The sequence below is a fragment of the Streptopelia decaocto genome (assembly GCF_964273445.1).
Source record: "Streptopelia decaocto genome assembly, chromosome: 2".
In the NCBI taxonomy this organism is placed as follows: domain Eukaryota; kingdom Metazoa; phylum Chordata; class Aves; order Columbiformes; family Columbidae; genus Streptopelia; species Streptopelia decaocto.
The window spans coordinates 34841485-34865618 of record NC_138655.1 but is presented as its reverse complement, the minus strand read 5'-3'; positions in this window follow the sequence as shown (position 1 = coordinate 34865618).

Below are 24134 nucleotides of genomic sequence, written 5' to 3'. Positions count from 1 at the left end.
AAATTTTCAAAAACTAAAAAAAAAAAAAAAATATCAGTTTCTGTTGTTGACTTTTTGTATCCCAATTAAGTAACAAAACACTATTTCTGTAGTTGGTCATCTCTTTCTTCGCTTTTTATCTCCTTGATCACTTACCTTGTTTATGGTGTAGTCAGAACTACACTGCTCCTTTTTTAATAATTTAAAATGTGTAATTAGGTCAGAAATCTAGAAATACAGATTCACATGGATACATGCTTCTTGGCAGATCCTTTCAGTTCATTTTGGCTTGTCAGGGCATCCAGAGAGACCTGTGTGGAAGTGGTTGGGCACATGCATGCACTTTTCCAGGAAAGCAACCATTTCGCTGAACAACGACCAGGGGACACTAGCTTTGCCAGCACGCACAACGTTTTAGCTATAGAACCAGACTCACGTGGGCCGGTGCAGGGTTAGGTTAATGGTAGCCGATGAAGCATATGTGAAGTGCATTGATATTTGCTTAGTGATGGAGACATTTTGGTTATTAGGCTTGAAAATCAGATAGTTCCAGCATCCTACTCCTTTTGTTTCATGGTTATTACTAAGGCTCCTTGCACAGAAAGTGATGGCAGGCTGGCCACACGCTTGCACACCTTCCCCAGCAGCCTGCCCTCTATACCAGCACATATGACCAGGGCTTGAACAGAAGAGATGATGGTGGCATACAAAGCTGCTTTCAGCATCTTAGGTTTTGTCTCTGCTAGGAACGTCTTGCTGGTATTTGTGCTGGTATTCCTCCTGGTATCACATTTGAGGGCGGACATGGTTATACCAGGATAAAAACAAGTATATGGATATAACTCTTAGCTACCTGAGGAACATATCACCAGATCAGATCATACTCCTGATCAAATGGACAGCAAACATTTGAAGGGCACAGGCAACCTAATAATTGTGCTACTTCCAAAACAATCTTCTACAAAAGACTGCACCATCACTGACCTTGTTCTTTTTGCGACCAAGCTAAACATAATAAGTCTGGATTAAGCTGAAATCAAAGTTTCTGTGTAGCTTCATGCACATGATTAACAACATCTTTTAAAAATAATAACTTAAGATGGACTGGTGGAAGATCTAAGTTTTAGCTGTTACAGGTGCTGGGACAAAGATAGCTCTTCAGAACTCAAAAGGTTGTGTATGTTGTGTATGATTTGGTTTTTGTTTTTTTTTTTTTTTTTTTTTTAATTTCCTCCTTCATGTTGTGGTTATTTGGTTTACATAGAGTCTTGGCAGCACTAGTTTAATGGTTGGACTTGATCTTAAGTGTCTTTTCCAACCTAAATGATTCAATGATTCTGTGATTTTTTAATCTTTTTTTTGGGGGGGGGAGCAAATAGTTTTTATTCTGATCATATTTAGGTAAACTTCTTCAGCGCACTAGAAAAATCTCTGCTCAGATCTAGGGTCTAAATATGAGAACACTCAGATATAGAGGTTTAACTTTGTGCCCACTTTTAGGGTATACAGTGGTATTTATTCACAAAAGTTTCATTTGCAAAAATTATTTTCAGTACTTTATCCATAAACCAAAGCTTTCAGGATTTAAAAGCAATGTTTTCCACAGTTTTTCATCTGGGAGGCATAAAAGATTGTGTCTGAATAAGATAACCATCACACACGATATATACTGAGAAAATGACTTTATCTAGAGGAAGAACTGTTGTACATTAGGCTGCTTTGAGAGTAAAATATTATAATTTCCTACACAAAATGCATAAATATTTCTCCCTTTCTTCCTCTATGTTCTGTCATACCCACTGTTGCCTTTCCAGTTTTACTGGAAAGGTCTCACTGGGCACTATGATGGCTACAGAATGGCCTCCACTTCCTAAAATACATCCCAGATCACTCTGAAGTACATCGTGCCATCAAAAATAGGTGTACTTTATTCTGTGCTTGCAGAACTTTCCATTTAAAAGGAAAAATGTTGCTGTATGTGTGCATGCTCAAAGTCAGAGACCAAAAAGCCTAGCTCATATTTTGACAACCCTTAAGGTAAATAGTTGTTATTTTTAAACAGATTGCCCTTCACAGAGACTGCTGAATTCCCGAAGAAAACTCATTAAAACCTCTGCCAAAGCTTTCAGTGACCTCTGGCTGCTTCCTGAATCACCTCAGACTCTGCTAACACACAGGGTATTATATGCCCCTGTAGCAGATTTGTAAAAAATATCACTCTTTTACTTACTCATTGCTGACATGACATTATCAAAAAGAAGAGGCTACTCCAACAGTCATAAACTTTGTGTACTGATATCTAAACACTTAAAAAGTGAGTTTGACTTTCATATAGCTGAAAACCTTAGAAATCTCTGAGTTAAGACTTCTAAAACCACTGTGATCTTGGCTTGCCAGAATTCACCAGCCACACACAAAAGCCATAACCAGTAAAACTGAAGAGTCATTCCTCTTTCTTCTCTCCATAGATGCTGGCACCTCCATCCCACAGAGCTGTATTTCAAGTGGACCAACACAGAAGTCTTTGGCAAAGTTGGTAGTATGGACTTAAGAAAAACCATCAAAACCTATATTAATAATCCTATTTGTTTCAGCTCATTTCCTTCAAGGTCAGAAGTTAGTAAGAGATCCAAGGAGCTGGCTTAGACAGCCTTTAAAGGTTTTTATGTTCCTCAAATATCTTTACTCATGTCACCTTCAGTCTGTTTTCAGTCAGGAAAAAAAAACAAACAAAATTCAAAGGCCAGAACATGGACACAACTAAAGACTAATGTAGAGACAATTGGCTGAGGATGACAGATACATGAATTTCAAAGTAGAGATGGTGAAAGTCTTGCCTTTTTTTTTTTTTTTTTTTTTTTTTTCCCTCAAAAAACCTAGAAGAAGCTACTGGAATAACAAAACACTGAGGTAAGTTCTTGGCCAGATTTTAGGTTCAAATTTTCTCTTTATATAGCTAAAGTTTATTAAACCTCACATCTGTCTTCGTGTAATGGGGTACATTAGATGTACACTGAATCCTGACAAAACCAGGTTGGTTTATTTTCGCAAAATATTAGTTGACACTGCTGTTGCTTGTACAGAAATGTCAGTAAATACCCTTCCTGTGAGTTTTATCCTTTCTTCCTTTTCTTCTTAAAATGAAAGCCCTTTAAGGGTCTAACTTCCAAATTCTTTAATACTGTCACATCAAAAAAACAGGCCAAGAAATGTATATTGACCACTATTCTGAATACCAAACCAGGCAATATTTATTACCTGATATATTTGTTATTCTGTCCATCTGCTCTTGCACATATAAACTAGCCATAAAAATCAACTAAATTGTCTAAGGTGAATGGAAGATTTCAAAGCCTACTTACCCTCATACACATCTAAAAATATTATTTACTTCTGAAAGATCTAAATATAAAAATACTATTTAAAATGCAGTCTCCAAAAGCACAACTAGCAAGGTGGCAATGACAGGCAGAATGAAGTGGGAATAAAAGTTACAATGAGATTAAATATTGCATAAGAAAAAGGCAGGGGGAAAAGTATTTGTAAGTGCCAAAATAGCTGCCAAGTAACAGAGTATCCTTCAGCTGTGTTGAATTTGAACAACTTCCCATTGTATCACATCATCCATTTCTAGTCCACCTATAATTTTTGAGTTGGCTTGTTAAGTAAAGCACACAACAACAATTCAGTAAAATTGAGTAATTCCCTGGAAACACTTTCAGTTCCTTCCCGCTTCCTTTCCCCTTGCTGATCTTCTTTAGAAAGCAGGGAAATTAAATAAATTTAGAGCCATGCTTTCCAGCAGAATGGTTAGCAATTAATATTAGGTTTTAAAGACCTGTCATCTGTATTTCTTTTTTAGGTTTACAGAATTGTATTTACTGCAGTAGTTGCAATAGTTGCCATCTGAAGCCCCCCAAAAATCACAGTAGAATGAGACTGCAGAGAATTAAACCCATAGGCTTTGAAAAGTGGTCTGCAAAGAAATACTGAAATATTTATTAGCAGCAATACTTCATATCTGCTAGAGTACTTTTGTTTGATGATTTAAACTATTGTTCAAGATTTATGGCAGAGAAAATAATTATTTCTGTTGGTTGTTCCTACTATTCCTTTCACCCTGCTTTGGGTCTTTATGTTTATCATAGCAACAGCACTGTAGGCTGAACTACTTCCAATGGCTACAGACTACAGGTAATTCATCGAGAGCATTGAAAAAGATTAAATGGTGAGAAACATGCAAGTGGGAAAAGGAAGGAAGGAAGGAAGGAAGGAAGGAAGGAAGGAAGGAAGGAAGGAAGGAAGGAAGGAAGGAAGGAAGGAAGGAAGGAAGGAAGGAAGGAAGGAAGGAAGGAAGGAAGGAAGGAAGGAAGGAAGGAAGGAAGGGAAAGAGAAAGAAAGAGAAAGAGAAGAGAAAGAGAAAGAGAAAGAGAAAGAGAAAGAGAAAGAGAAAGAGAGAAAACAAGCAAGCACCTCTTTGGGAGCTTGTGGTTAGGTGGTAGATGCCCCATCCCTGGAGACATTCAAGGCCAGGCTGGACGGGGCTCTGAACAACCTGATCTAGTTGAAAATGTCCCTGCTCATTGCAGGGAGGTTGGACTAGATGACCTTTGAAGGTCCCTTCCAACCCAAGCTATTCTCTGCTTCTGTAATAGATGCTCATGTGATTGTTATTCTGCACTGATCCAGTGCTTTCTGAGAGGTTTGGCACTGCTGTTCTAGAAGCTACAGGGAAGTGCTCTTTGGTTTGGTCTGGCGAGATTTCAGCTGGAAAGAGTGAGTAACAGGATGGCAGGGCAAACCACAAAGGGGAAAGTGCGGAAAGGAATGGATCTTTACACTAATATCACAGTGTAGGGCGCTCTGCTCCAGAGGGCCAGTCATGCTCTTCTCTAGAAGCAGGAGTGCACAGCAGAGGCTCAGCTCAGAGCTGTAAAAGCCTTCATAGGTATTTGGGGTATGTTTTGAAGAGGGAACTGATGCACGGGGCTGCTTCTGTGACCTGCCAGCTGAGCAGCCCTGATGCACACTGTTCCTAGATAGCTCTCAACCTGCCGGGCTATTATCTGCCTGTAATTTAATACACGTGTTAGTGATAGATGAGTTTTCAGGAGGTACTTGATGGAGGGGAAAGGTTACAGGCTGGGAGAGACTTCCCAGGAGTGAGTCTGGCACCGGCCCTCTGGTTCATTGCTCTTGGTACCTGCAGCACATATGCACACAGCCTGGAAAAGAGAGCTGCGGAGCTTTTCTGTCAGATAAAGATGTACATCATGGAATCGCCATCGCTATCTTTTTACCAGCAGCTCCTGGCTACTGTTTCACCAGTGCTGCAATGAAATTGCTCATAGTCCCTGCACCTTGTTGGGATTTCGCAAGTATGAGCAGCAGCTCAATGAATCTAACCTTTAAATATGCATACACTGTCAGAGTGGTACATAAGGGCAAAGTTGTAGAATCACAAAATAATTTTGGTTGGAATTGACCCTCAAGATCAGCTAGTCCAACCATTCACCTAAGAATGGCACTAAGCTGTGTCCTTAAGGAACCTCATCTGCATGTCTTTTAAACACCTCCACGGATGGTGACTCAACCAGCGGCATCAGATGAAAAGGGATAATTGTCCATTCTACAAAAAACTGATTTGGAACTGCAAATCATTTCAAGGTGTTGCAAATTCAGCAACACATCTCAGCTGTGCTACTGCAATCTCAACTGGGCCAGTGCCTTCATGGAATAAAAAACGTAAACACCCTCAATCGTATATAACTTTTGCTGTCTGAGTAATTGTTGTTTCTATGTGCTACCTGGCTGGTTACTTTCAGTTTCCTCTTTTTTTTTTTTTTTTTTTTTAAACCAGAAATGTGTTTGCATAGCAAGTGGCACAGGTAAGGGTAGGGAGCATCAACTAAAGGAGGTAAAGAAATGGTGTACTTACGCAATTCGCACAGCACTGAAATGGAAATGTCTAATCACAGCTTTTTTGTTGTTGTTAAAAACGTAACTGTGTTGTACAGTTTCATAACTGTAACCAGACCAAATGGAGGAACTGTTAGTAAGTCTTTTTGTACTCCTTTCTCTGCCACCACCATTTTTAGGTGGTTTCTTTTAAATAACCCCATCTGCCTTCTTCCCCCAACATCTGGTGCAGCTTATGAACACATTCAAAGACTGGAAGAATAACATCATTCAGAAAGCAGAATTGTGCCATTAACAGAAGCAGTGCAGCAAGGACACTACACGTTTTGGAGAGGATGAATTTAATATCCTGCACTCTTATTTCCCTGCGTCAGAAGTGAGTCTCCAAAGGTCACACTGAAATAATTGACGGTTCACTGGGTTTTTGTGTGTGCATCAATGTCAAAAAGAAGTTAAATAAATACTTGAATTCAGTATTTACTCTATTTTTTGGTTCATTGATGAAACACAATCTCAAACCACATATATCTTCTGCATTCCGTTTTCCTTTGCTAACCTGATTAGACCTGCTATCCTGACCAGGAGAAGCTAGAACTTGGGGTTTGGATGGGGAAGAGATGATGGTGTCCATCCAGCTCAGGCCGATCCATTTTTTGAAAAAAATACCCTGCTCTACTGAAACTTAAAGTTAGAAAGGTTCAAGCTGTTGAAAAAAAAAGGTGGTGTTGTTGTTTTTTTTTTTGTAATTGTCAAAAGGTATTTTACTATACTCTTTCTCATTTCACAGAAGCATAATGTAATAATGACAGAATTTTGTTAATTAAAGTATTTTTCTTAAATAATATGCAATTGTGGGGGGGAAAAAAATAAGAAACAAAACTCTTAAGTGTTTACTAAAACCAGGAAACATAGCTTAGTTCCTGTATTTCATTTAAAGTTGCTGCGTGAATTGAAACACTTTGGAATATGATTATTAATAATATTTTAAATGCTTCTTAATGAGCTTTCTACACAACACTAGAGTGCAGGCCAGGTAGTTTCAATATTTTCCACATTTGAATGCTACTTTGAGGGTAGAATGGTGAGCTCTTAATACACAGAGCTTTGTGGAGAAAGATCATTTTCCAAAATACAAATATAAATCCCATTTTAACAACTGGAGTCTGAGCAATATAGGCTGTATTAGTAATGTGCAAAACACAGAAATCTGAGGAAAAATGTATTAGACTTTAAATTGCCAATTCTTGTCAAGACTGTGTAAGTTTTATACTAAAACAAAAAATAGCACTCTTGCATTTTAGATAGTGAATATCAGTTTACTTATTTTTACTTGCTTGTGTCTTTCTAAAGTAATATCACTTACACTGGTTCAGGATAAGATTAATATCCATGCAGCGATTTGATTTCAAAACGTTACTATAGGCATATCACTATTTAATATTAAATGAATATGATTATTTTTAGAATACAGATTATTGTATGTGGGTCAGGAGCAAGGGAATGTGAATCTAAACTCTGCTTCTGGAGTTAGAAGTCAGGAAGAAAATGAGATCGGGGTTTTGATACGAAGCACTAGTGCCTCAATAGTTTTTAAAACTGCAAATGCAATTTTTAATTCTTGAATGGACTTTGCATGTTATGTTAAAACAATTTACCCCCACGCACCATGCTCTATATTGTCACTTGATGCATCCTTATTACTTCTCCAGGTATTAAAGGGGTGTGATATATTTTCATTTCATTAATCTTCTCTCAGGGGGCAGTGATGAGTTCATCCAACTCTCTATTCTCAAGGCTGAAAATTCTCTTCAATTAAAAAATCATCTCCACAGATGGTACTGGCATTAGCAGCAGCCCATTCTGTCTACAACAACAAATATTGAGATATTTCAGGAATTACCCTATAAATCACTGGACATGGAATGATCTGTAGGATTAAAAAAAAAAAAAAAGGTTATCAGCAGTTAAGATGATGAGAATCTGGCCCATATGGTTTATTGTCTTTTTGATGTATCAGTTTCATCACTGTGTCTGGACGATTTAATTGCATGTTAAGGTGAAATACAGTGAAAAAATTAACAAAGCTATTAACTGCAAATACGTTATCAAAAACATTAGGATCGCAAAGGTGATAATAGAAACAGTTTAAACTCAGGGAAAGTTCTCTGTTAAAGGGGATTAAAGAGGCCATTTATTGAATAGGATGGATTTCTTCCAACCCCCTATGTGCAGAAAGCATGCAATGCGTGAATAATTCATCCAGAAATTCTATCGTGAAGTTGTATCAGTTTCCACAGTAAAACCTGGCTGTGGAGGAGGAAAATACATCAACATCTGTGACAGGCCCTATGAAGAGACAGTTGCAAAGCCTTTCAGGCACCAGGAGCAAACCAAAATATAATAAATTCACCAAGTGTCAAATTTGTGTCGGCTGAATAATGACACCATATGTCTGGGTTGCCGTGTCACTGCAGGCTGCCCCACAAAAGCAGCCCCCACGCCTCCCCTTCTCACCAGCCCCCTTCCCCAAAGCCCCCCATGGCTTCATAAAGTGTGCGTCAGCAGGGGAAGTGCCTCGGCTACCGTTTTCCACCCAGAAGATGGATAGAGATCCACTTGATAAATATGACTCTTGGCTGTTCTTTTAAATCTGCACTCAACCACGTCTTTTTATCCCCATCTCAAACTAGGTGAAACGGTCACTTCCAGCCCAACGCCAGCTCTCTAATTTATTGTCCGATGAAATGGAGGCATCCGGCCCTGAAAGGATGGTTAGCATTCCAGAAGAGGCAGGCTTTTCTCAGCCCGAGGGGTATGAAACAAAGCTTAAAACTGCAGTTGGAGCTGGCTGACGGGACTGGTGGCAAACCATCGCTACCCAGCAGGAGAGGCTCTTTCTTGGATGTGGTGATCTTCCCTGCAGTGAATAAAGCCAATAAATTCTGGTCCGGTGCTTGTGTCCCAGAAAAAGGTGCTGACTGCACTGTTCCTACTGTCTGATCCCTGCTGGCAACTGCTAGACAAATAAAACAGGGGAAAGGAAAGGGGTGGGGGGGTGGAGGGAGCGGCAAGTTTTATGCCATTAAATTGGGTTTGCTGTACACTGAAAAACAGGGACATGGAGAGAGCACTCAGTATTTCCCCGAACTGTCTGTGCTGACAGGTAAAATCACTCCAGATGACATATTTGACTCAAATCCTTGGAAAAGCACCTGAACTTGTCTCCAAGTTCTGCTTCAAACCTCAGTTCTACAAACCAGCTCACAAGCTGCCAAATTGCATTTTGTTTTAGAAAGCTCTACTTTTGTCATCAAGAGTTTCCACACTCCAACACTGTGTTGCCATTCCTCTTTCTGAAACCAGATTGCCCTGGTTGGTAGCCATTGTAATTTTGTGTTTCATAAAATTCAATTGAAGAACTGAAAGTAAGACATTTTTTGAGCATCATGAAGATGATCCAGAGAAAATAAATAGAGAACTGGTTATTGTGGAACATCTAGCATGTTACATGGGTTAGTGACAGAGATGGTTGAGAGCTCCTAAGAGGATATCAGCACATCTTATCCTCCCTTGCAAGACAAAATAACATTAAATAAACAAAAAGATCAGTTAGAATAAAATTTTTAATTTCAGCAGAGTAAACCAAATGTGAATTTATGCAGAAGGGAAGTAAAAGCTAATAAGAAATTTTGCTGGGCATCAAAATTCTGTATTTTTGACATCCGGTCAGTGAAAATAATCCATAAATCCCTAAATACACTAGCTCTGGAGAAAGGGCAACAAAGTAAGTAGAAAAAGGCAAAAAAGGAACACCTACTAGAACAAGTGAACTCCACTGTTCGGTTACAGACATCTATCTGTCATCATGGCTTTTATGAACATCAGAATCAATGACCAGTCTGTCAATAAAAGGAGAGGAACATGAAACCATGTCTTTAAAATAAGGGGAAATATATCGTATATATATATATCTGCCCTTGTATGTGTATATCTTCAGGCTGTCAAGCTAACATACACATGGAAAATGAAAACCAGAATGCCCTCTAAGGATGTCATTGAAATGGTGAAGACAAAGTTGTGCCAGAATGATTTTGGCCTGTGTTTCGTTTGTTTGTTTGTTTGTTTGTTTTTTCCTCATTTAATGAAGAACTAGAGATGGCTGAAAAAACTTTGGTTGAATAAAATAGAAAATAAGTTAGAAGTTTGGTTAAAGATAAAATTAAAATTTGCAGGGAATAACATTTTGGACAGAAGTGGACTTTTGCTGGTTATTGAAGGGTTAGCAGGTTGCTGTTTGCTTTTGTTGACTAATTTTTTGTGGTTAATCAAACAGCAACAAGCTATCTTACTAAGAAATTATTGGACTGATTTTTTTTCATTTATAATGAAATAAATGGAATTCTTTTCAAGATCTTATGAAGTGTCCAGTAGAAAAGGTGGTAGGTTTAGGAGACAGGACATGGAGAGGTATGGTTAGTGAATTCCAGCAGATTAAAAACCCTTCTGCTTTGTACCCAGCTGGCCATTCCAAGGATATACCCTTTAGAAAGGTAAGTAAATGTCACATTGAATAGTGACAGAGTAAGAGAGTGTCTTTATCACCTAATTTTTACAGAGCAGTTGTGTGGGCGTGGGTATGTAAAAAAGAGAGGTCAGATATTGTCACACTGATTTGAATTATAGTGAGTGAAGCATCAGGGATATCTATACACTTGGAGAGTCAACAAATTTAATCTATGTAAACTTTACTACAGGCAGGCTTACAGCTTGGTTTCTCTAAAACCTTGTGTCCATAAGGCTTCACTATGAAAAAGGATGTAGCAATTTTGAATACAAAAAAATAATGTTTCAGCTTGAACTATTTTAGTGCTTGATAATTTAGGTTTGATAGCAGAAGTAGAAATTTCTTCTCAGACTCTTCATCTGTGTTTAGCAAACCTCACTCAGCTTTACCTGGTCCTTTCCCACCTCCTTGATCTGCTTCTTTCTCTTCTTTAAAACCCACCCCATTTTCTACAAGAACTTTCTCATTTTCTCTCCCAGTGCTTCTGCTTGCACTGAGATGATGGGGGTGAGACAGCTGCTCCAGGACCACCTCACTTTCTTCTCTCTGTTCCTTGTCTTGGTCTCCAGAGAAGGTAAAACCTTATCTGCAAAAGCAGCTTCAAGGTTCATTGCAGTGAACCAATGTTTGCAACATTGGAGTCATGAACAGGGCAGCAGCCTTCAGAGTAGCACACACACCACATTTCAAATAAGTAGCAAAACCTGAAGAAAAAGCAATACTATCACCTACCTACAAAAACTCTCAAAAGAGCCAAATGGAGCGAACTTCTCTTCCAAACTGTTGCTATTTACTTTTTTTGGACATAGCCATGAAAGTGGAGCTGGTATGAGGGAACACATTGCTCTCTGGAAGAGTAGAAACAGTAGGAGATATATGGGGAAATGTATCTGTGAAAGTGACCTTTACCCTTGGTGCAGAGTGCTCTTTGATGCATAAATCTCAAGGAGAGAGAAGCAGAAAGGGCTTTAGCTTCTGCTTAAACTCTCTTTTTCAGTAACAGTGAGACCAGACAATAAAAAAAAAGCCTGAGAGATGATTACTGAAGAGGTACTAAAAAGTCCTTTGAAGGATAGAGAGTTCACCAAAAAGGTGGAAGAAACCTCAGGTTAGTGATTGACAGGCTCACTGTGCTATATTTAGCTGAGGAAAATAGCTAACAGATCCACTATTTATTTATTTATTTATTAAGAACAGATGTAGTCTCCCCATTATAACAGCAGGCTGATCTGTATCCTTCTCAACTGTTTCAGGATTTTATACAGTTACAGAGTATTCAAGGGAAACCCTGGGAATTTTACAGTGCTGAGATAAAGCTGTGTGAAAGTGCCTATACATCTCCACAAATATTTCAAAACTCAGAATCTCAGGAGACTCATTTTGCACTTAAAAATGACATGTGAAATTTTGTGAACATGAGATTTTTAGCAAATGTGATCCATTTTCTTCAGTGGGCTGTATAGAAAGAAAAGCCACTGCACACATCCTAGTGGCCCCGTTAACTGATTATCTAATTTAGGAAGGCTCTTAACTACTGCATCCCCAAACCTTCTGTAACAAATTAGATGCAGCAGCAGCTTTCTGAGAACTACATGATTTTCCTTACTCCCTGTCAAATTTCCCCCTGACTTTCAAAGCTGATGTAGTCAGTCTTAGGCATTTTTACTGCATTGAGACTTTATTTTTGTGCATGCAAACATGTTTTCAAACACAGAGTTAACAGCAGGACTGAGGATCTTGGCATTAGCTTCAGTACACTACTGTCTTGCCTGAATATCTGTTGTGAGGTGGAGGTTTGACATAAATACTCAAGAAAACAAATGAAAACACCAGTAAACTGAATGCCATCTGGACTTTGTTGGCACTAAATAAAATCAGCATGGAAATATGATTGTAATGGAATGCATTATGCAGTCATCTCAAGTGAAATACAAGAGTTCCCTGGCTTTATAAGTCAAGGAAATCAAGGAAGTTAGTAGCCTGGAGCAAAGAGCTTAATCCAGCCAGAGAAGCTTTAGACCCTTGGTGCCACAGGTGATTTTCTGGGCACTATCTTCTACCTTAAAAAATGATGTAAATGTAATGTGAAAATATCGTAAAATGCCACAAATTTTCATTCAGATCCCCCTCTTAAGAACATGAGGCAAAAGGGCACATGAAATTCATAATGTAACTCAGACAACCAGGATCTCCAGAGTGGGCATCACAGCATGTGACATCAACTGTATCATGGGCTGAAATATTTCCAGTAGAAACAGTCTGGTAATTTCCTGGTATTCATATATGACATACTGAAGCCTCTAATATTTCTCTTTGACTGCAATTCCAAATTGGAAAAACATTTTCTAGAGGGATAGTATGTAGCAATTCTAATGGCTTGGTAGGCTACTAAGGTGACAAGTGCAATGGACCAATCTGAACAGAACAGAATGCTCCTGCCAATTGTCAATAAGTCAAATGTTGATCTCTGAACGGATAAACCATCAAGTAAACCCTAGCCTATTCAGAAGTTCTGTCTGATATTTTGTCAGAGTATTTCCTAGTTTTGCTTCTGTACATTTTTCTGAGGGTTCTGTTTCTTACTTTGCCCTTTATTGCAATTCTCTTCATGTTTAGCCCCTTTTCAGTCTAGGTTGTTAAATGTCACCCTTCCATCTCCAGATTATTGGATTACTCATAGGAAGTGTCAATGAACAATTACAGACTTTATAACTGGTCATCCAGATTAAACAATACAAAATCAGTTTTTAAATCTATTATCACATGTAGATGTCACCAGCTTCAAGATTATGTTTACTAGAATATCAGTATTATAACACAAAATAAGCAGAGTATATGCATATTGAACTTATGGCTGCCATGTTAGTGGATCTAAAACATTTAAAATAAATATCCAAAGCTCTACTAAGCTGAATATGTTCCCCCACCATAGTTTTTACTTATAAGATATTGTTTGCACTGTCAAAAAAAAAAATCCAAATATCTTTCAAGGATCTTCTAAAAATCAGACTTTGTTTTTTGGTTTTAAATAGATGTTTTAAGTCTTTGATGCAGAGTTGCCCTCTGTTTTACCTGTAGCAAGAACAGAAACGCAGTGTGGACCAGAAATCACCTCTAGGCATCAAACCTGCAGCCTCAAAAACCACTAAAAGAGTTTCTTTTTCTTTCACACATCCCTCCTACACAGTAAAATATCTAAAGTGATGCCAGAAACATAAAGAAGATGAGCTACTTTGTAAACTCTTGGCTACCGATGCTCGCCCTGGAGTCACAAGCCCATTGTTTACCTTTTCTTTTGAAGCCTGGGAAAAAATATATCAAAGTATTTCAGGCTGCCAGAACTTTGCACACACAGACACTGGCATTGTGACAGGAAACTCAGATGAGAAAAGATGTCTGGGCTTAAATATCACACTCTCCCCTGAGCACTTCTTGGGAACTTGAAAGCTAGCCTGCTTCAAGGTAATGATTGTAAAATCTTGCACAGAAATGGAAGTAAGATATGACTAACCTACTCTTCCTTCCATGAACCTGCTGGGCCTGACATCATCTGGCATTTCTTCACCCATACTGCAGTGGGAAAATGGGTCGTTTTGTTTACCTGCCCATGTTTGGCCATTCCATACATTTTGCCATTTGTCCAACGGAGGAGAAAGCACCAGTTTGCCACATATAAGTTGCTGTATAGTGGAGAAGGTGAGTCATTTTCTAGGGTGATGTGCTGACTTGCCAAATGGACATAGATCCATTCTTTTTCAAAAGGCGTGGTACAACTCATCTTAAACTGCATAGCTCTACTACCAGAAATGCTAGCTATAACAACATCATTTTTGTCAGGAGAAATGTCTCTTTTCCTCTGACCTTCCAAGTATTGCTTTTTGCTCTGTACAGGCTTTTCATCTGTGTCTTGCCTGACCTGGAGTAAATATTCTACTTTACCAAGGGAAACCCTCTGCTTCAAACTAGTACCTTTTGAACACACAGAACTTATGTCTTTCAGATACTGCATCAAATGCCTTCACATAATCACGGGTGTAACAGTCCTGACCTCCAGTCATCTTGCAGTTTAATTGAACTGGTTGTGCAGTTTAAATGAACAATTAGACAACTCTTCTTTCTCAGTGTAAATAATGACCAAAGCAGACAAGCTCCCTGAAACAAAGACACTATATTTCCTGTACTGGTTCTGTGGGTCAGAATTTTTCCCCTAGGCCACAATCCTAAGATCTCCAAGACTTAAAATAACAGTATGATCTTAATCCTTTGTATGTTCCAAGCATATGTGGTGTGTTGTCATGCTGAATGGAGCAATAGTTCTGGTTTATTTAAAAAGCTATTCTACCACAACTTAGAAATACCCTTATACCGAAGAAGGAAAAAGACATCCCACTAACACACACATTTCTCTGTTCTGAAGTACCAGTCCCGTCTCTCAGCAGGTTCCTTCACAAATACAGAAATTGGGCAACCGTGCTAGCTTCCTCAGGTCAGCTTCCAAGGGTATTTAACCAATTGTCCTTCGTTTTTAAAGCTAACCTACACAACTGTCTTGGCTCACTCTTATATAGAAAATGTAGTGTTTGGGCAACAGAAAGATTGCAGCCACATATAGACACAATAGCAAAAAAAGGTAAAGGCATAACAAGGTAATAATAACCTTCTATGCTATGCATATTCCATTCATTCACCCCTACCCCTGCCATAACGTTCCTTCAGGAGACCACCCTGTCACACTGTATAATAAGGTGATACCTTCTCCCATCATTCCATGGGATTTCTCTTTACTTAAACAACATAGCATCTTTGCATTCCAGATGTTCCCACTGAAAACCATTTCAGTAGTACATTGAAGATTAAACTGTTCCAAGATGTTGGCAACTACCAACTGAAATTCCAGTAACACACAATTTTAACATCAGGGTCCTCTGTTTGAGCAATCTCTTTGCTATGGGCTATATTCCAGCAACACCCTTCTCCATTGTCCTAGCAGCAGAAATAAGAACTGTGAACATGTAAAAACCTTGGGGACCAAATCCCCCTGAGGAACCAGTTCCTTGTTCTATGAGGGGACAACATTTGCAGATGTCATTCCTACAAGGTCACCTGTAAAATTGCATGTGTCTCCCCAGGCCTACAGGTCTGCCTGTGACAATATATCCCAACCACAAACAAGGATTTTTTATTATGAAGAACTCTTGTAAAAATGTATGTTTTGACTAGAATTTTGTCTGATACAGGTAAATTAAAAATAAGTCTACAGGTAACTCTCAAAGATTATTATTTCAGGCAGTTCAACATTTGTGTCAGAGACCAACTCATTTCACTCTTCTTCTTTCCAGCATCCCTTCACTTCTGCATCAAATATGAACTGAATTTCAGAATGCAGCGCAAGTGACTGTAGGGCCACTTTAGAGCCATTTTTACTTCTACAGGTTCTCAACACAGTTAGGGAGTAGTTTTCCTCTTCTATCCCAAGTCATATAATAGTTTTGCTAACATGGAAATAGACTTCCTGTACTATTAGTCTAGCCCTGTAAATCTCCAAGTCTGAGTGTGACTGGGGAATTAAGCAGATCTATACTGCTCTCATTTTGTCTTGTCAGTGGAAATTCCCTCTGAGGTGAGCACACATCTGTGGTAGGTGACCTTTTTCTGAAAGAGCTCGCGTTTCTTTGGATCCTGTTTCCAACTGACATGCTTAATCTCATCACAACTATCTGTGAGTTCATCAGTTCATTCTGGAAATGGTCAGTGTGCACCAAACTCTCAGCTCTGTGAGCAGGAGACACATCAAGAAATAACTTCTCTGGTAATGTCATAGAGGTCCTAAGAGAAACACACAAGCTAAATCCAAGACTCTCACCCTGATAACACTCCTGTTCCCATTTTTTGAATCCAATTCCACCTGATAAAAGGGACCTTTAAGAACAGGTTTGAAGAAAAAGTAGATGAAGCTGTTAGCTCTCAGTTTAACTCACCTAGATGGCAAAAGGTAGGTTCTTTAAGATACACTGACTTTAAAAGTGAAACAATTCTGGTCTTGGTTTGGGGGTTTTTCTTTGAATAACTGGAGCTGACTGAGATCCCACAACTGGTTGAAAGCATAGTCATGCTTGTTTAATGCCATAAAAATCTTCTTCAAAATGGTAACCACAAGGATGTCTATATGATTGTACCTGATCTTGCCTTTCTCCACCAAATAAAACCCACCTTTCTGTTGTGTTTGGAGAACAGTTTCCTTTTCCTCATGCTTTCAAATATTTTTATCACACTCCATTTAAATGTACAGCAAGGCCTGAAACTGCTCCAATGAAAACTCAGAGTCCACAATCTCTCCTGATCCTGTAACATTTTCCTGGAGCCACCATTTACTGGAATAGCACTTCTTGCCACCATGGATCCCTTCTTTATCTATTGCTGTTTTTAAGAAATATTTAGCCACTGAGCACAAAGTACATCCCATTACAAGCCTACAGCAATGCCAGCTGCTAAAAATTCCCTTCACATTTGTTTCCTTCCGAGCTGTTACTCTGATGTGGTGGTAAGGATGACTGCATGCAGCATAGATCAGACAAGCTCCTGTTCACAATTCAGCTTCAGCAAAGTGGTTGTTACAATGAAGCCACATAGTTTTGGGGTTCCCATGATGCTTATAACAGCAGAAATTACAAAATTATGTGTGATGTTTAATAGAGTTTCATAATGCATTGAAGCTTTAAATTACCAATATGTGACCTCAACCCCAAGTGAATTTTAATGTATGTTTTGTAAAAGCATTGCCAAGATGAGTATTTTATTGTTTACATATTTACCTATTCCAGTTCTAGTTAGGAAAAACTTTGTTCCAATCTATCCCACTACAGATTTCTTTCCTCACTTGTTTCCACCCTATCTTAGTTATCGTTTATCTATCTGTTTCCATCATGGAAACAATATGGACAAGGTACAGACTATATTATTAGAATTATTAGAAGATTTGTTCACTTTTTTTTTTTTTTTTCCCAATGCAAAAGTATTTATCAAAAGCAACAAAAGTATCTCTGAACAAAAATGGCTAAAAGACCCTTTCCTGGTTCAGGAATTTGTTTGAGTTTGCTGACTTAATAGCTCATAATGATTGAGCTATAAGAAAACCACTTAATCCCCAAGACAACAGAAATTGTGAGGTAAACTCTGGAAACAAATCAAGGATTTTTGTGGGGAAGCTCATGTGGTCCTGCAGAGCAAGAAGACTTGTAGGAAATGTCTTTGAAATCAAAGTTTATGAATCACTAGTGTCTATAAAAATTGCATGCAGATGTTATAAAGTGTCCTTTCTGTCTTGATTGCCAAAAAGTTAAACTGGAAACACAGTAGATATAAAATGAAGACATAAAAGGCTGATGAGTATTGTGTACATGAAGGAGGAAAGCCTGTTATTTTTATTATTTGTAGAATTGGTTGTAACTTTCACAGGTGATATCAAAATGCAGATATAATGAGTTACCTCTTGATTCAGGTTAACCCTTCTGCATGTATGCTATGCTTTACCATTTGCTCATATATACAATTAAGAAGAGTTCCCATCAACATCTCTGATCTTCCCCAAAACTGCAATCTGCTTAGTTAGAACAGCATTCAAACCCCTTCTAAAATCTTTGCACATCTTCATGACTTTCTCTGGTTGTTGGAGCTTTCTTTCCTCACTTTTATTTACCTCCCTGTGCTTGAGAAAGACTATATCCTTTTAGCCTTCTTTTCCTGGAAACAATAACCAAGTGGTAAAAATATCAACACGGTATTACAGAAGCCGGGGATCATGCCTGTTTTCCAGCCATGATCCTACCACTTATACAGAGATTCAAATACACCGAAGTCCTTAGTAACACTTAAAAACACCTGAGTTAGCTAGAGACGCTAGTGCTGGGGTGCTGAAGCAGTGCAAAGCATCTCTAATGCACACCAGGGTTTCCCCCTGTCGCCATTTGTTAGCCTGGCTGGCTGTTACTGTGTGCCAGCTACACCGATACTATCCACAAATGTTGTAAAATGTCTTCCCATAAAACTAATTCTGCAGAGTTAGTCTATCATCCCTTCTTGATAGCTTTTACAAGACTAAAGATATTTTTTTCAGTTGGCTCTACTAGATCTTTGCTTTTCTCTTACTAGATCTTACTAGATTTTTGTTTTCTGGGTCACATGTTTAGCACATGGGAATCATGCTCAACCTTAGGTTGAATTAAAAAAACTGCAAGGGAATATATTCCACAACACCATCACCAAGAACAAAGGTATTTTGTTTTCATAGTTATGAAACTTTTTTTTTTCTACAGCAGAAAACAGGAAGGGGGATAAACATGCCTTTTCTTTGCCCCTCACATGGATGGTTGGGTACCTCTGAAAATAGAATCTGGCTGGGAAATAATTCACTGAGTTTAAGTAAGTGATGGAACAGCATGACATATAGACTTAAACAAATTGTTCAGGCATGTGGGCATAACACTTCAGATATGTAACAGGACATTAAGGTATCTGGACTTCTTACCAGATAAAAAATATGGTATGTATTACTAAACCACTCCCCTGAGTGTTGGTATCAAAGTTACTGCTTTAAGACTCTTATTTTCACTCGTGCCACTGAATTTTCTCTGTACGGACGTAAGCAGTTAAGCTCAGAATTTCCTCTCTACAGTCCTTTTTAGAAAACTGAAGTACTGTATACATCTCTGAAACTGCTGCATTCATACAAAGTACTTTGTGCCAGGCTGCTGTAATAGTGTGATCAGAGGGAGCTGAAGGCAAGGGTCAAAGCAGGTGATGGTCTCAGAGAGCCCTCCATCTGGTGTGAAGTGGAAGTGAAGGGGGCACAAGGTGATGGTGGAGATGGTGGTCACACAGAAACCAGGACCACAGACTTTTTTTTTCCCCTTGTTTTATCTTTTTTTTTTTCCTTGTTTTCTCTCTCTTCTTCTTCTTCTTCTTTTTTTTTTTTTTTTAATTTTCTTTCTTTCTTTCTTTTTTATTTTTATTTTATTTCTGTTTTTGTTTGTTTGTTTGTTTGTGTTTGGTTTTGGTTTTGTTTGGTCTTGGATCTCAATTTCCACTGACTGAAGAGGCAAACTTTGGAACAGCCGGTACTGTTTTCCAAGCTAGTTTTGGTGATGTGTTTGAAACAATAACAATTTCACATTTTCTTTGCTTGCACCATCTTGTTCAGCTTCCCAGTGCTGAGACATAGTGCTCAGTTTGGACATAAGAGACAGAGAAAGAAAGAACTGCAGCATAAGTCAAATTGAAACAAATTGCATCAGCATTAAGAAACGGTCACCTGCCATCTAATGTCCATCATTATTTTAGAAGAAAATAACTTACAGAGCTGCAAATGCAACAAAGGCCTCTGAGGCTTGATTTCTAAAGGAACGGATGTCTCTCACAATGAGGGACAGCAGTTCCCTTACAGCTGCAGAAATATAATGCCCTCAGCTGTAGTGGCTGATGTACATATGGGTTTAGTTCTCATCTCACTGAATGTTTCTACCTGTGTTCTCCAAGATCACTACCCAAAACTCCACATGACCCAAGAGAGCTTTTCCAGCCTTGCAACTCTTCATGGCTGAGTTTGTGAGGCTTGTGATTCCTTTCACCTGCACCCTATCACCACTTGTCATAAACTACCTGTAATGGAGTTGCCCCAATTGTGCTCTCATCTGTACTCTGAAGCATGATGCTTTTCCCACTCTCAGGTAGAGTCATTTTTCCATTTGTGACAGAAGACAATAACTGCTAGCACAACCAGCCTAACAACCCCTACATAAAACACCTACTTAAACAACTTGTGTTTTACTCTTCAGTTTACAGTGGTTCACCATTTCTTTCCAAAGGGGCTGTCAAAATAGCTTTGCACTCCTATTCATTTTGTATATCGGAGTTTTTAATTTTCTTATTTTACTTTTTATGGCTGCTACTTCTTGTTCAAATCTTCCTGATATGCTCCAAAAGCTACATGTACATTCTTACACATATCCCCCCCTTTTTTTTTCTGAATCTTAATTACCTGACTAGTATCTTTGTATTTGCATGACTGTGTGTTGAGAATTAGACTTCCTGAAGATGTATATGTTTCTGTTAATTCTTTAAATTTCTTTTATTGTGGCCAGATCCCAAGAATTTATTTTGTTATTATCAGGTGTCACCTTCAGCTACAGTTTGAATCCAATGAAATGCTCTATGAAATGTATTGCAAAGTGATTTTCCTTCCATAGAGGAAAAAGGTAAGTCTTTCCTAAACTTCAACCATGACTAAATTATCTGATGTTGGCAGTGGTTCAGAAACCATCTACAAACAAAATTATAATCACTATGCCTTCAGTTTCCATAGGTCTGGCCAGAAAGGATTTTTCTCCCAGACCTTATCCCATTTAATCTTGTTTCCTTTGTCTTCATCCTTTCACTCTCTTGATCAAACTTAATTTTTCACACTCCTCTCTGAGTCATTTTCTCAATCTCCACTTTGATTTCCCATTCCAGTTATTGCCCATCTGTTAATAATACCAGGCACAAGAAACTTCCAAATGAATTTGATTTGGCTCAGTTTTTAGGATTTTTTTTTTTCCTCTTCTACATAAAGCTCAGATAGGAGTTGGAATCTGAAGTACTCATACTAAAACCTCAGTGAATGAATTTTGGCTCCTACATCTGTATTTTGGCATCAAAATAAAACTGGTTATTCAATGATTTTTTAATACCTGCAACTGAAGTGTTAGGTGTTCATTTAGACATTCACTTATAAAATGTTTTTATTGTAAAATTTAAACATTTATGGTGGGTACAATCTTCTGAATATGAACCATTGATCTTGTCTAGAATTAAATGCTTCATACTAGTAAAGTTTAAAGTGCTGCATTCCAGTACTGGGAAGACTTTTATTCCACCCTTTGAATGGGTTACAAGAGCAAAGAAGAGCAACGGTACATTTTCAATTTCTTATATTTTCATCTGATAGAATCTTAGAATACTTTGGGTTGGAAAGGACTCTCAAAGGTCATCCAGTTCAAACCTTCTGCAATGAACAGGGACATCTTCAACAGATCAGGTTGCTTGAAGCCCCATCCAGCATGGCCTTGAATGTTTCCAGGGATTTACACCGATGTAGTGAAGAATTTTTGAAATAATTCCATTGATTTTTAGAAATTCAAATGCTGGTATTTGAGGTTAAAGTGAGCCTGTATCTTCAGTTAAGATATTTGAAAAAAGCCCCATAACAGTCTCAGTCAGATTACAGCCAGCATAGACATATTCCAGAGCAAGGCTACGGCAGTCCCCTAGGGTGCTGGACCCATTCAAGCCTGGTCATGGTACGGGAGCAAAGGCCTAAGAAAACTGTTCTAAAACAGGGTGCAGAGAAAGGTGACCAGACACCAAATGTATTTGGGAGTTTGGCTCTTTCCATACAGATTTAGCTTTCTATCCCCTATTATTGTTTCTTTGGTTTGTTTAAGAATGGAGGAATGAGAAGTGAAGACCATGGTGACTTACCAGAGGCACTGCGCAAGCTGACACCATGAGTTACTAGCAGAGGAATACAGACCAAGACCTACTGACTCATGCCACCACCCTTCTGCAGAGTGGGTCTTGCTCCCTGTTAATCTCCACTGGGTTCTTACTGTTATAACTTCAGCTTGAGAGCATGTGGTCCACAGTACCAGCTGCTTGCCTTTGTCTCTCCTCATCCTCGGGATGAGAGAAATTTAAGCAGGAGCAATGGAGTTCAAATGATTTAGGGGAAAAGTTGCAACAAATATTCAGTTACTTCACATTTTTAACATTTCTTCAGGACTTCAGCATGGGTATACATGTGCAGCTGTAGTCTGAAAAGTAATCTTAATAATGTCACATTTCTCATAATACATTTAATTAAGGTGTTTCTTAGCCAAGATAGTAGCATAAGAATTCAAAAGGAGCTGCAAGAAGCAAATTAATAATAATCCCCATTCCAATGAGTATACAGAAATTTGGGAAATTAGTATGAAGAGAACTATTGGTCTTTCTAATCCATCCTTTTTCTTTGGACTGCTATTCATTAGCCATGCCCCAAAGTGCTCTCCACTCACCGCTGTTCAATTCCATGCTGTTTGAATCTTCATCTTTTGTTAGACTTTTCAATATACTAATTATGTTTGTAAGTGAAAAATCTCTCACTAAACCCCAACTTAAACCTCCTTCTCATTTCTCATTTCAAGTCACAGTGGAAACAAGAAAATGGCCGTTACAGAGTTAGTCCTTTTTATATGACATTTGTTATGTTTAAGTTTTCCTGTCAGCACCATTTTTCAGACTACAGACATTCAAGCTCTGCAAAACAAGCAATGACTGTAATATAGCCAGAGGCCATCACAGCAAGGGAAATTCAGTAATCATCTTTAGGAAAGCTTTTAAATTTGGAATTTTGTTTAACTTGATGTTAATTATTTAATTATCAATGAGTTTATTTTTTTTTATACCAGCAAGAGAAATATGGACAACAAAAACATATCTAGTACCAATGCCTATGTGGGTTTTATAGTGGAATTTGTAGAAACCGAGTCTTGGTTCCTAGATCTAATCTCTCTCTTTGAACTAGAGGTCACAATACAAGTGGGGAAAAGGTAGGCAAATTGCTTTTTTCCCCATTAAAAGTGATGAAGAACTTCCTTATACAATTTAAATGACATGTCCATGGTGGTATGTGAAAGATTGTCTCCCCACAATGCATTTTTCTTTGTAAACATCCTGTCAGTTTGCTTCAATGAGTTCTGAATTGTCTTAGCTGTGCCTCAAGGGGAAAAAGTTAGTTGTCTTTATAATCCTGTATTTTAGGATGTTTTAAAGGCTGACCTGGTCTATGAGGAAGAGGCACTCAGTGGCATGTTCCTTAATCCAGGCCTCAGTGATGGCTGTGTTCACAGCAGAGCAGAGACTTCCCTTCTGGGCTCAGCACCTGTGAAATTAGGGCATGACAAGAATGCTAATATCTGCTTAGGTCTTCTCCTGAAATTGATTTGCTACATGCAGCCCAAAACATTCACACCATGGAAGTGCTCCTGTGGTCACCCGAAACAGCCTTAATTGAAACATAGCATTTAAAATTTTAAATGGCTGCAAGTAGGAACGTTAAACGCTTCCAAAAAAACATGTTGCATTTGAACCAAAGAGCTGCCTATCCACAGCCCTACTGGCAAATGACTAAGCTGTTAGTACTTTTCTGTTGTGTGCATGCCATCGGATGCAAAGTGTACACAAGGGATTAGTGGGTGACACCCTCAAGAATTTTGAAATGAATTAGGGAAAGTGTAAATTAAATTCCTAAATGCTATGAGATGACAATTTAATCATTTTCCTTAGAACATTGCAACATAAAAATGTTACAACTAAATCTTTTTTTTATCAGTACTATTAGTATTTTGACAGTTATAATACACTTGATTCTCAGGACTGGCTGAAACGGTCCCTGCTCTTAATTTAGTAAATATATTACTGTGTGTTGTGAACACCTCATCATTCTGCATATTTACATAGACCTCTTGTCCATGTAGTTGGTCTATGTCAGATTTTGTGCACTTACATAGGGCCTTGACTGGGATTATGGTTATATTGCATTTTTTGCTTTTATGGAAATCATGGTTTCTGTAACAGTAGATGTAAGCTGACAGGCACA